At 32.0% G+C, this 15022-nt stretch overlaps 1 pseudogene; it reads right to left on the reverse strand.

Moving 5' to 3' along the window:
* Positions 1-4880: 4880 nt before the first annotated feature.
* On the reverse strand, positions 4881-7067 carry LOC148269228 (transcription factor WER-like; annotated as a pseudogene).
* Between the last annotated feature and the right edge of the window lie 7955 nt (positions 7068-15022).

Raw genomic sequence — 15022 nt, forward strand, 5'->3', positions numbered from 1 at the left:
TGAAGGGTGATACATAACAGTTTCACAAATCACTACACTTTTGAGAAAAACGGAAATAAAATTACTTTTGTACCACTTTCACCAAAAAAAATTTATGACGGTGAGCTTAAAAGAATACAAAGTGAGACAGAAAACAAGAGTGAAGGAAAAAGAGTGAGTGAATGTGAGACATCCAAGAGTGAGCTTTTTTAAAAAAAAGGTGAAAAAAATAATGAAGTGAAAAAGAAAGTTAGTTTGACAAAAGAGGGGCAGAATTCAAATGAGTGTAAAAAGAAACAAGTGAACTTGTATACAAAAAGGAGTGATATTAGGAAAGCTTGGTTTTCAAGAAAAAGTATACTTGTACTTATGTATAAGGAACTTTATCTAAACACTAACGACCTTAATATTTCTTTGCATAGTATGTTTGTTTTTATTTTACAGGAATATGAAGATGTCTTTTCGGAGGAGATACCTAATGGATTGCCACTCGTTAGAGGTATTAAAAATTAAATTGATTTCATACTTGGTACCTCAATTCTAGACAAACTAGTCTATAGAAGTAATCCTAAGAAGACAAAGGAACTTCAAAGGCAAGTTGAGGAGTTGTTGGGTAAGGGATTTGTTAGAGAAAATATGAGTCCATGTGCTGTTCTAGTATTGTTGGTGCCTAAAAAAGATGGTTCTTGGCATATATGTGTTCATTGCCATACGATTAACAACGTTACGGTAAAGTATCGTCATCATATTCTTAGGTTAGATGATATGCTTGATAAATTATATGGCTCTACTATTTTTAACAAAATTAATTTGAAAAGTGGTTATTATCAAATTCGAATGAAAGAAGGTGATAAATGGAAAATTGCTTTCAAAACAAAATATGGATTATATGAATGGTTGGTTATGTCTTTCGATTTAACTAATGCACCAAGTACTTTTATGAGACTTATGAATCATGTTTTGAAAGATTTCATTAAAAAATTTGTTCTTGTGTACTTTAATGATATCCTTGTGTATTACGAGCTGTTGACGTTGATGAAGGTGTTGACGTTGATGAAGAGAAGGTAAGTGCTATTACGAGCTGGCCTATTCATAAATCGGTAAGTGAGGTAAGAAGTTTTCATGGTTTGGCTAGTTTTTATAGGTAATTTGTAAAAGACTTTAGTACCATTGTTGCACCACTTACGGAAGTAATAAAAAAGAATTGTGTTTTCAAGTGGCATAAGGATCAAGAGCGAGCATTTAACTTGTTAAAAGATAATCTTTGTTTGACACCTATTCTTGCTTTGTCTAACTTTGCTAATACTTTCGAAGATGGTGTTGGGCCAGTTCTTATGCAAGGAAAAAAAACAATTGCCTACTTTAGTGAAAAACTCTATGGTGCTTCATTGAATTATTCTACGTACGACAAATAATTTTATGCTTTAGTTCGACCTTTGGAGAATTGGGTTTGGGCATGCATGTAGAAAGAAAGGTTTCCTATTCAACAAAAATCAAAACTGCACCCTAGAGGCAATAAACCATTTCAACTCCTTGAGAAAATCAATGACAATACCTACAAGTTAGATCTTCCAAGGGAGTATAATGTGAACGCTACTTTTAATGTGACCGATCTTTCTCCTTTTAATATAGATGTTGTAGATTCGTGGATGAATCACCTTGAGGAGGGACGAAATGATGCAAATAAGGTAGCATACAAGAACACTGATCCAATTCAACTACCTAATGGTCCGATTACAAGAGTGATGTTGAAAAAATTTAAGGACACATTAAATAGAATCATTCAAGACTTATGGAATAACATTGAAAACTTTCAAGAATGCAATGAGGAAGTTTGTATTGGGGTTGGGCTGAATAACATAAATCAAATCTTGGTCACATTAACATAAGTGGAAGTTACACCAATCCAATATGAAATTGAACTAGTTTCCTTGGATGTGCCATAACTTAGGCTCTGATATCTAAATTAGGTGATTCAAAAGCCTAAACTTATCTACACATTTGGACCTACAACTTTCATGGAGAAATTTAGTCAAAATTTAAATTTAATCAGATAGATAATTGGCTTGCAAATTTCAGAATGAATTTTGACTTAGATATATTGGATCTAGTTGTCTTTATTTATTGTATCTAGATTTTTATTTTTTCTCATTAAATAGAAATATTTACTTAGTAATATGAAGAGTTATGACTCTTAGAAGTCTTAAAATGCATCTTGGAGGGTTGTTCTATCTATAAATAGATCGTATTCTTTTTTGTAAAGACAGACAAATTAATATATGAATTTGCTTAATGCAAGATTTCTTAAGAGAGGTTTATCTCTTGTTCTGATTCTTGTTTGAATCAAGGTTCCTATGAGCAAAGCTAATTGCTTTATGAGTAGTTTATTTCAAGGTTGTCTTTAAGGGTTGAATTTGGGTTGCAGACTTATTTTAAAGTTCTCTTTCTTGAATTGAATTGGGTCAAGGACTTGGCAAATCTGATTTAGCTTTCCATGGAGTTGCTTCCAAGCGTAAAGATATTGGGTCTCGGGTTTAATATATCACTGGTTTGTTTCAATTTTATTGAATGTTCTGAAAGATTCAGTGATTATAAATTTTTTTATCCCACTATTAAGTCAATTTTTAAGATAAAACATGTTCGATTGTTTAAGGATGTTGAGTTTGCGGGGGAAGAGAGAGCTTAAGACCTTATTTTTGAAGATGAATAAATTGATATTCCATCAGCTGTTATTGACAATGATCAGGATCAGACTCTTATACTTGAGATTACTCAAAAAGCAATTCCAGATTTAGATAATATCATTGTACTTCATGTTCAAACTCAAGAAGTTATTCGAGAAGAACAGACTCCACAACCTCAAAAACCAATACCATTAAGAAGATCCACTAAAGAGAGGAGAAATGCAATTCTTGATGATTATATTGTATTTCTCCAAAAATATGAGGTTGACATTGGAATGGTGGAAGATGATCCAATCAACTTCTGTAAAACCATAGAAAGTTCTGACTCTCAAAAGTAGATTGATGTTATGAATAAAGAGATTAAGTCCATAAAGCATTACATATGAAATATTGTCCAATTGCTTGAAGGTGTAAAACTTATTGATTGCAAATGGATATTTAAAACCAAGAGGGATTTGAAAGGAGATGTGGATAGGCACAAGTCATGTTCTGTCGTTAAGGGCTTCACACAGAAAGAAGTTATTAATTATAAAAAATCTTTCTCTCTAGTTTTCTCAAAAGACTTTTTTAAGACTATAATGGCTTTAGTGACACATTTTGATCTTGAGTTGCATCAAATGGACGTTAAGACAATATTTCTTAATGGTGACATTGATGAAATAATTTTTATGGTTCAATCAAAAAAATTTGTATCAAGTGATGCGAAACAAGTGATTTGCAAATTAAAGAAATCCATCTATGAACTCAAGCAAGCTTCTCCTCAATGGTATTACAAAATCCATCAAGTTATCATCTTGTTCAGTTTTGAGATGAATTTAGTGAATGATTGTGTATACCGTAAGTTTAAAAGGAGTAAATATATTTTTCTAGTTTAATATGTTAATGACATACTGTTTGTTATCAATAATATAAACTTATTGCACAAAACCAAGGATTTCTGACAAAAAAATTTAAAATGAAGATCATGGAGATGCCTATTTTGTATTAGTGATGCAGATACATCAAGATCGCTCTCGAAATATTCTTAAATTGTCACAAAAGAGTTATATCAAAAAGGTTCTTAAGAGATTTGACATGTAATACTGTAAATCAAGTGACACCCTTATGTCTAAGGAAGATAATTTTGCTTTAAGTTAATATCCCAAAAATGACTATGAGATTAAAGAAATGCAAAAGATTCCTTACGCTTCAACTATAGGGAGTCTTATGTATGCTCAGGTTTATATGCATCTGGATATTGCATACATTGTTGGGATGTTAGGGAGATATTTGAGCAATTGAAGTATGAATCATTGAAAAATAGTCAAACATGTCATGCAGTAACAATAGAGAACGAATCTCAATTTTTTAATATGTCAAATTATGAATATAGAAAATTCACATGAAAGATTTGTCTATAAATAAGTGGTTATGGTTCTCAAATTACATATACGATTTTTTTTTTATTATGGTATCTCATCCAAAAATAGAGAGAGTGTGAGAACTCAAAAGACTGTGTACTAATTTAAAAGATCTATTACAAGACATGCAGATTTTTTTTCACTATGAATTCAAATACGCTTTCGTTACAAATCTAATTTTTTTAATTTAATATGAGTTTAATTATTTAGATTTTAGATCTAATTTTGAAATCTCTATATTTATTACTCTTATTATTCTACTAGCTAATTGATATAATTGAATTAGTTCAAGTGTTGTATCTCTTGTGCTATTATTCAATACTTTGGGAAAGGAATCAAATCCTAATTTTATTACATGTGTACTCCGCATTTCAATTCCTAGAAAAAAGGGAAAAAAAAGAGAAAATATGTGCTTCCAGTCATGTACGTACTTTTGTTTATCCCATGCTAACTTATATATATATATGTATAGAGATATATATATATATATATATATATATATATATATACAAGTACATGTATTCATTTGAATTGGCCTTTCACTAGTTTACGATATATACATATATGTATACTGTATATATGTTTGGTCCTCAAGAAGCACTATCTGCAGGAGCCGTATCACATGATAAATTTTGAGCAAGTGAAAGTAGTTAATGAGAAATCTAATTTAAATTAAGATTGAATAGATACCATATATATTAATCATATCAATTGGCAAGATTAAAGCAAGAGCCATCCATGAAATCCATCATGGTAAACGTAGTTAAATCAAGATCATAATTGTAAAAAAAAAATTGAGAAAAAGTTTTACATAATTCTCTTTGAATTTCGGTTGTGATGAGAAAGCGGTAGAGGCTTCAATGATTTTCGACCGATCATAAAAAAGGAATCTCATGTTCTTCGCTTGGATTATTTGAAGAATGTGGGAGTGTTATATGGTGCTCTATGGAAGATTTTTCAACAGCTGATGATTTTGTTTTCATCTATTAGATGCCAAGCTTTTTGCTCAAACGACTATTCCAGTAATTTTTCGCCTTATTATCAGTTCATCCAGGTACTCTTTTAGCAATCAAAGACCACCCAATATAAAATTCCAAAATGGAAATCAGTATCATTTTATATGTATATTTATATATATGTGCATATATAAATGAATTTATATAATGAAGTTGAATCAGGGATATTGGTCATGACCAAGAAGACTCATTCCAGAAGAGGAAAATGAGAGTAAGAGGCTTCTATTTCTTTACTCCGCATGCATACTTTTTGGTTCAGTACTGTGTGTGTGTGTGTGTGTATAGACATATAAGTAAAGCTTTTATGTATCTCCAATCAATTATCCAATTTCGGGTTTCAAATTGCAATCATTTCTGTTTGTTAATTACACCAATATATATATATATATATATATGTATGTACTTTTTTTTCTACTCTTAAATCTGTTAAAGTATCTTTTCTTAATTGGTCAAAAAAATTTGTTAAATAAATTAATTGCCTAAAATTACCATGGCACATATGATGATATTGAGATTCCCTAAAGAAACTAAGTAGCATCTTGTTTTTCCAGAAGAAAGGTTTTAGAAATTTTGTAAATAAGTAAATAATTTCATATTAAAAGAGTGACTTAAGGTGATTAAATTATATATTAACAAACTTAAAAAAAAAAAAAAAAAGGAAACACCAAGCAGCTGGCATCTCGTTTTTTCAGCAGGAAAAAAGTAGTTCAGAAACTATATAAATAAATATAATTCATTTCATGCAAGAGAAGTGATTTAAAGTGAAGAAATTATATAATTATAATAAATATAAAGAAGAAAATACCTGTTTCCAAGGAGTTTGTGGAGTCTAATAATAAGGTCTTCTTCTTCCTCTGAGAAGCTGTCTTGCATTATATTAGGACTCAGATAATTTATCCAGCTTAGCCTGCAGCTCTTTCCGCATCTATTCAAACCTTACATATATAATATATAATATGTTACATAGAGAACACAAGGAAAACAAAATCACTAAGGCCAAACAATATCATAATATAATATAATCGTCATGATTGATCAATATGTACTTGTGCGTGTGTGTATATATGTATCTATATAACTAAGTTGAGGAAGAGAAGTGGTGAAAACCAGTTTTGTTGCAAATGTGATTCCATTTTCCTTTTCCGTGCAGCTTTACATAATCCATGAGGATCTTACCTTCTTCAGCTGTCCATAAACCTTTCTTGTATCCATGTCTTAGTCCATTTCGACATCTTTAATTTCTTCTTCTTCTTCTTCTTCTTATTTTTGTTGAATGAAGATATTGAGTGCTTTAAGTGAGAACTGAATAGTAATCTTTATCGATACACGCATAAGACAAGAATAACAAAAAATATTTGAATGGGAATAATTCTCAGCACGTACTCAAAGCTGAAAATAAAGCATTTTATTTATAAACTTGTTTAATCAATGAATAAAAGACATGCGTACAATATACAATAATTACAGCTCATTCTATAAGATAAATTTTGTTATAACAAATTTTTGCAAAAAATATTCCCAAATTATTGTAGTACTTATGGCTAATAATTCTTATCTCTAGCAACAGTATCTTGTGTAGCATAAGATATATTCTCATCTCAAATTTTAGAGTGGTATTGGCCTCTTAATCCCTTCAAGTTTGCTTCTCATTTCAAAGAATTTTAATCCTGACGGAGCTTTTGTCAAACCATCTATGATTTGATCTTCAGAGGGGACATATTTCACCTCAAGCCTCTTATCCAGAACTTTGTCTTTGATGAAATGAACATCAACTTCTATGTGCTTTGTCTAACATGAAATATAGGATTGCTCGCCAATTGACTTGCACTCAAGTTATCACACCATGTAATTGACACTTCTTCCAGAGGAATATGTAACTCTTTGAGCAATGATTCTAACCAAGTTATCTCACAGGAAACATGTGCTCTTCTCTGTATTCTAACTTTGCGCTTGATCTGGCTACAACATGCTGCTTCTTTGAGCTCCATGAGACCAAATTTGACCAAAGTATACACAGTAGCCTACTGTTGATCGTCTATCATCTCTGCTGCATGCCCAATCAGCGTCTGAAAAACCAGTAAGAGTCTAGCTCTTGCAAGACTGAATGTGGAGACCCATTTCTTTGCTTCCTTTTAAATAACGTAATACCCTTTTTACAACATTCAAATGCTTAGTTGTGGGTTGTTGTAAGAACTGACTTAACTTGTTTATGACAAAGGTAAGATCAAAACGAGTATGAGTGATGTATTACAAAGCACCGATTATTCTTTTGTGCAAAGTTGGCTCTCTGAGATGTTCACCTTCCTAAGCTGAAAGAGAAGTGTAGCATGTTGCTGGTGTAGGACAAGGTTTCGAATTGTCCATACTGGTCTTCTTGAGCAACTCCTCAATGTATCTTGTCTATGTCAAATAAATTCCATCTTTATCTTTCATTACTTCAATGCCCATAAACAAATACAGTGTCCCCAAATCCTTCAATGTAAATAGTTTATCCAATTCCTGTATAAACCTCTTCAATGAACCATAATCATTTCTTATAACTATTATATCATCTATATAGATAAACATAAGAATTGTTTGGTTGTTCTCTCTAAAAATGAACAAGGAAGAGTCACATTTTGAGCTCTTAAAACTCCAACTTATCAATGTGTTCCTCAACTTCTCAAACTAGGCTCTTGGAGCCTGTTTCAAATGGTACAAGGCTTTGTTCAATTTGCACACAATTTTGAATTTATCTCCTTCCTCAAAGCCTTCAGGTTGCTACACATGGGTTGATTCTTGAAGATCACCGTTTAGAAACACAGTATTGATGCCCAGTTGCCTAACTTCCCAACCTTCAGTGATGACTATGGTTAAAATTATTCTGATAGTTGAAGCCTTCACAACAGGGCTGAAGGTCTCTCCATAATCAATCCCTCATTTTGATGGAAACCCTTTGCTACCAATCTTACTTTACACTTTTGAAAGCTGTCATCCATATTTCTTTTGATCTTGAATACCCATCCGTTACCTACTATATTTATTAATGGTTGTATAGATACTAGAGACCATGTATTGTTTTTCTTCAATGCTTCAAGCCCTTCATTCATGGCCTTCTTCCAGTCTAATGATCTTAGTGCTTCATTAGTGGAGATTAATTCTGTCAGTGCTGGTTTGTAATTGATAAAAAAAGATTAAAATTCTGGAGGATAAGTTTTGGGCTTGAAGTTCCCAGCTGTTGAAGATTAAGTTTTCCATGGAACAAGGAGTTCATTTTTTTTTTTTTTATCATTTCAGCTCTAAACTTTATGTTTACTGTTTCCTTCTAGTATTAACAACTTTTGATAACAACTGTCAAATAGGAATGGAACTCTATGTTTATATTCAGCTCCATATCTTTCTGCTTAAATTATTATATGTATCAGAATTGGTATGATTAATTGAAGTTTATAAACTTTTCCTTCCGTTTTGTATATATATATATATGTATGAAATTAATAGAAAATGTATGTCACAAAATACTTTCTTTGCAGCAGAAAACTCCTATTTTTTCTGCAATTTTTTCTCTTCACTTTCTTTCATATTCTTCTATTTTTCAGAAATTTAATTAACAAATATCTTAACAGTGGTATCAGAGCTGTTGTTCTTATGGACTGTGAGGAGTTAAACAAGCTTGTTCTTTGATTAAACATCATCAAGTTGACAGAAAATGGTCATGAATGTGAACTTAACTGCACCACCAGTATTCACAAAAGAAAATTATAATTATTGGGCTGTAAGAATGAAATTATATTTGCTTACTTATGACTTGTGGGCTGTTATAGAGGAGGATTATGTTAGGGTGTTTTTACCTGAAAATCCTACATTAACACAAATTTGTCAAGATGCAGAGGGCTCCATAAAGAATTTCAAAACTCTATCTATTCTCCATTCAGCTGTATCAGAAGATATTTTTTCAAGACTGGTTGGTTTTAAAACGGCAAAGAAAGCTTGAGATTACTTAAAAGAAGAGAATGCTGGAAGTGCAAAGGTAAGAGATGTAAAACTATTAACATTAAAGATGGAGTTTGAGGTGATGAAGATGCCATAAGGTGAAAGTGTTAAAGACTACTCTACCAATATTATGAATCTAGTGAATCAAATCAGATGGCTTGGAGGGGACTTCAAGGATCAAAGAATAGTAAAAAAGATGATGATCAGCCTTTTAGAGAAATTTGAATCAAAACTCTCAGTGATTGAAGAAATTTACAATATGGAAAAGTTGACAGTAGCCAAGCTGATAAACAAGTTGCAAGCTCAAGAGCAAAGAACTTCTATTAGAAACGATAATATTGTAGAAAATGCATTCCAAGTTAGACAAAAGGGAAAACAAGTTGCTATAACCTCAAAAGAAGCTAGTTAGTCTTTTGAGCCTAAAAGTAAAGAGCAGCAAGGCTCAAAAGAGTCAAATAAAAAGGAAAAGCTTCTTGTTTGCAGCATTTGTAGTAGGAGTGGGCATCTGGAGAGTAAGTGTTGGAAGAATTTGCAATGTAGAGTTTGTAAAAAAACAAGACACATTGTAAAAATTTGTTGGAAAAGAAATAAAAAATCATAGAATTCCCAACAATAATAAAAACAGTCTATTGAGCAACAACAAACTAACTTTGTGGAGAATCAGATGCAACAGGAGAACTATTTATTTATGGTTACTCAAGATCTTTATGTACTTAATGTTGATATGTGGTACATTGACAGTGGTTGTACAAGCCACATAGCTAAAGATCGGAGACTATTTTCTAATCTAGATTCCAACTGCAGAATCAAAATAAACTTGGAAATGGAATGATTGTGGAAGCTCAAGGCAAAGGTTTAATGCCAATTCACACTAAATAAGATACAAAATTTATTATTGATGTTTTGTTTATTCTTGATTTAGAGCAAAATTTATTGAGTGTGGCTCAAATGCAACACAAAGGATATTCAATTTTATTCAGAAATGATTGTTGGCATGTATATGGTGCTGCAAATGTTGAGGTTGTGAGAGTTAAGAAGGTTGATAATAGTTATATTTTATGTTTGAAGCACGTGAATCAAATTGCATTATCTATTAAAAATGATGAAACATGGATGTGACATAAATGTTTTGGTCACTATCACATAGATACATTAAAGTTGATGCAGAAGAATGGTATGGTGAGTGATATGCCTGTTATTTCTAGTGGATAAGAAGTATATATAGCTTGTCAGTATGGTAAAATGCATAGGACTAGTTTTCCAACTGGTGGAGTTATTCGTACAACAAGAAAACTTGAACTAATCTACTCTGATGTCTGTGGGCATAGAGTGTTGCTTCCTTAAACTGCAATAAATATTTTATTTTATTTATAGGTGATTTTACAAGGATGACTTGGGTTTATTTTCTCTCAAATAAGGGTCAGGTGCTTTCTGTGTTTAAAAAATTTAAATCATATATAAAAAAACAAAGTGGATGTGAGATAGCAAACTTAACGTTTGATAATGGCAATGAATATACTTAAGTTGAGTTCAGGAAGTTATGATGATTGTGGTATATTGCAGCAATTTACTGTTGCTTATTCACCTGAGTAGAATAGGGTCTCAGAAAGAAAGAATAGGACAGTAATGGAGATGGTCAGATGCTTGATGTCAGAAAAGGAGTTGCCTAAAAATTTTTGGGATAAAGTTGTATATACTTCAGTTTATTTGCGTAACCGACTTTCCACCAGATCAGTTAAAGAAAAAACTCCAATTGAGAGATGGAGTGGTTTAAAGCCTTCAGCAAAGCACTTGAGAATCTTTGGCTCAATTTGCTATATACTTGTTCCTTTTGTGAAGAGGACCAAGTTGGATTCCATATCTCAAATTGGTATGTTCTTGAGATATGCAGGATAGACCAAATATTATAAAATTTATGATGTGCATTATGCTAAAGTATATGTTAGTAGAGATGTAAGATTTGATGAACAAGCTTGTTGGGATTGGGAGAAGAAGCAAGTTAAAGTAAAGAAAATTGAGGAAGGCTCAATTGCTTTCGAGTCTACATCAGCTCCAAGTAATTCAGTTCAACATGAATAAAGCGATCATGATGTTGATTCAAATCCTACTACTGATACTCCTACCAAGAAAACAAAGTCACTTACTGAAATTTACGAGAAATGCAACTTAGCAGTTATAGTACCATCTAACTTTGATGAAGTCTCAAAGTATCCTGAATGGAAAACGAATATGTAGGAGGAGTTTGACACAATTTGTAAAAATGAAACATGCGAGCTCACATCAAGACCTCTGAACAAGAATGTGATAGGGGTAAAATGGGTATACAGAACTAAATTTAATACTAATGGGTTAGTCTTCAAGTATAAAATTAGACTTGTCGTGAAGGAATATGCTCAACTTGTAGGAGTTGATTTTGGTGATACTTTTGCACCAGTTACAAGACATGAAATAATAAGGTTACTTGTAGCTCTTGCAGCAAAGAAAAGTTGGAAGCTGTTTCATTTAGATATGAAGTCAACTTTTTTAAATGAAGTCTTAGAAAAGAAGATTTATGTGGAGTAGCCACAAGGTTTTCAGGTTTTTGAAGATGGTGATTATGTGTATAAGCTAAAGAAGGTCTTATATGGGCTTAAGCAAGCTCCTAGAACTTGGTACACCAAAATTGATTTATATTTGATTAGCATGGGTTTTAGAAGGAGCAAAACTGAAGCAACTCTTTATGTAAAGGGCGTTGATAACAACAATCAGCTTGTTGGGATATATATTGATGATTTACTAGTGACAAGAGGAGACTTAAAGCTGCTGATGTAATTTAAACAGCATATAATGGCAAAGTTTGAGATGTCGGATCCTAAAAAAATGATTTATTTCCTTAGTGTGGAGGTCAAACAACTTGATGATGGAATTGATGGAATTTTTCTTTCTCAAAGGAAGTATGCATGAGATGTCTTAAAAAGCTTTAAAATAGAGAATTCTAAGTCAACTACCATACTACTTTCTGTAGGTGAAAAACTGTCAAAGTTTGATGAAGTTGAAAAAGGAAATGCAAGTTTTTACAGTTTGATTGGAAAACTCCTTTATTTGACTGCTACCATGCCAGATTTGATGTTCTCAGCTAGTTATTTATCAAGATTTATGAATTCACCTAGTCAAAAACACCTTGGAGTAGCAAAAAGGGTGCTGAAGTATTTAAAAGGAACTGTTGGTTATGGTATTTGATATTCAAGAGAAGAAAATGGTGCATTGCAAGGATATTCTGATAGTGATTGGGCAGAAAATTTAGATGATTGCAAGAGTACTTCAGGATTTGTTTTTTCATTTGGTTTAGGTGTTTTTACTTGGAATTCAAAGAAGCAAGAGGTTATATCTCAGTCCACTACTGAGGCTAAATATATAGCAGCAGTTGCAGCAGCAAACCAAGTATATGGCTCAGAAAAATTTTGAATGAACTTAATATTGTGCAGGAGGTTCCAACTATTATTTATGTGGATAATAAATCTGTCATTACAATTGCAAATAACCCGGTTCAATATGGAAAAACAAAACATATTAAAGTGAAGTATTATTTTCTTTGTGAAGTTGAGAAGGATGGTGAAGTTCATTTGGTACATTGCAATTCAAATGATAAAGTTGCTGATATATTAACCAAAGCTCTGCCTAAGCGTAAATTTGAAGATTTAAGAATTAAACTTAGTTTGTTCAATAGAAAACTCAAGAAATGTTGAAGATTGAGTTTTTCATGAAACAAGGAATTGATTTTTTTTTTTGTCATTTCAGCTCCAGACTTTATGTTTACTGTTTTCTTTTGGTATTAACAGCTTTTGATAACAACTGTTAAATAGGAATGGAACTCCATGTTTTTGTTCAGCTCCATATATTTCTGCTTAAATTATGATATGTATTAAAGTTGGTAGAATTAGTTGAAGTTTGTAAACTTTTCCTTCCATTTTGTATATATATATGTATGAAATTAATGAAAAATATATGTCACAAAACACTTTCCCTGCAGCAAAGACTCCTATTTTTTCTGCAATTTTTCCTCTTCGCTTTCTTTCATATTCTTCCATTTTCCAGAAATTTAATTAACTAATATCTTAACACTAGCCTTTGATCTGGTTATCATACCATGTCTGCTGTAATCACCTTGTACCTCACATTCAACAACTTGTTGTTCATTTTTCACCAGCACTGGAAGTTCCAACTGAATGATTCAATTGAATCACTCTGCTCTTGTTCTTGTATCTCATTATCAAAGTCTGGATAATCTCCAAAATCTGAGTGTTGAACATCAGGTTCCTTTCTACCTACTTGCTCTTTTGATTGTAAAGATTCAGACTTATTTTCTAAAGAAGGTCCTGCAATATAAGAAGTATCTTGATTACCTGTATGAGTCATACTTTGTTCAGGTATAGAGAAGGTGTTTGTTTTTGGTGTAGTACTTGAGAACCAATTTGGTATGACTATCATTATTTGGTTTTTTGGTAATCTGGTGTTCAGGAATTATCACAGAAAAGAAATTTTTGTTCGTTGAACACTACAAAAATATATTTTTCCAGTTGAGCTTAGACACTTGAATCCCTAGTGTGAGTAACTATATCCCAAGAAAACACATTTTGTAGAGTGAAATTGAAATTTTTGGTTTTGATAGGGTCTCAAGCAAAGGTAACATACACAATCAAAAATTCTAAGAGATGGATAGTTGGGTTTCTTACAAAACAATTTTTCTAGAGGACAGACATTATTCAAAATAGAAGTTGACAATTTGTTAATAAAAAATATTGTTGTATGAAAAGCATTAGGCCAATATTTCTGAGGAACTTTTGATTGAGCAAGAAGAGTTAGGCATGTTTCTACAATGTGCATGTGTTTTCTCTCTGCTCTCCCATTTTGAGGTGAGGTATAGGGACATGAATATTGTATTTTAATTCCTTGACTTTATAAATAGTTTGTAAGATCTAAGTATTCTCTACCATATCTAATCAAACACACTTAATTCTTGTCTAATTGATTTTCAACCAAGGTTTTAAAGTTAATAGAGGTCTTTACAACATTAGATTTTTGTTTTAATGGAAACAACCATGTAAATCTACTAAAATTATCCAAGAACAAGTTATAGTATTTGTGTCCTGATGTTGACAAGATTGGAGATGGTCCCCATGAATCGGTGTGAATAAGTTCTAGAGGCTGAGTAGTTTGTGAAAGCGAAGAAGGAAAAGGTAGTAAATGGGATTTGCTAAGTTAACAGGCATCACAGAAGCTATGTTTTTCATTAATAGCAATACTTTGATTACTAGACATAATAACTTTAGATAAAATTTTGAAAGATGGATGTCCTAAGCGTCTATGCCAAATTTCAACATTTTTTTCATTTTTTGATCCATTTGATAAACTAGAGACAAGAGCTTGGTAGGAGCAGGGTTTTACTTTGACTTGCGAGTTTAGATTAATATGATACAAGCCATCCTTATGTTTCCCTTGCAGCAGAACTTAGCCGGAGCTTTGGTCCTTCACACTACAACCAAGAGAGTTAAAAATCACATCAATATTGTTATGAGTGATAAGTTTAGATACACTCATTAAATTCTTTTCTACTTGAGGAACATGTAGAGTATCTTTGAGCAATAAATCCCTACCACTTTTAGTAGGCATTTTAATTAGTCGTACATGGAAAATATTTAACATCTCACCATTTGCAACCAGTGTACCATTATACTCTATTTGTTTTGCAGATTTCCAACATCATTTGTTACATGGCTATTTGCACTGCTATCTACATACCATGCTTGATCAGTTATATTTTCAGTTGAGGCAAGAAAGACAGTGCTGACCTCTATTTCCAGTGTCAGAGAGATTTCCCATATAGATTCTATCAAACCTGTAGTAAAAAATAGCTGCTGTGTGCCCAAGTTTTCCACAAACTTGGCAAAGGGTTCTGTTGCTGCTTCTAAATTTGTTACCTCTGCCTCTGGAG

Source organism: Carica papaya, chromosome 1, assembly GCF_054855325.1.
Source record: "Carica papaya isolate Zhongbai chromosome 1, ASM5485532v1, whole genome shotgun sequence".
Taxonomy (NCBI): Eukaryota; Viridiplantae; Streptophyta; class Magnoliopsida; order Brassicales; family Caricaceae; genus Carica; species Carica papaya.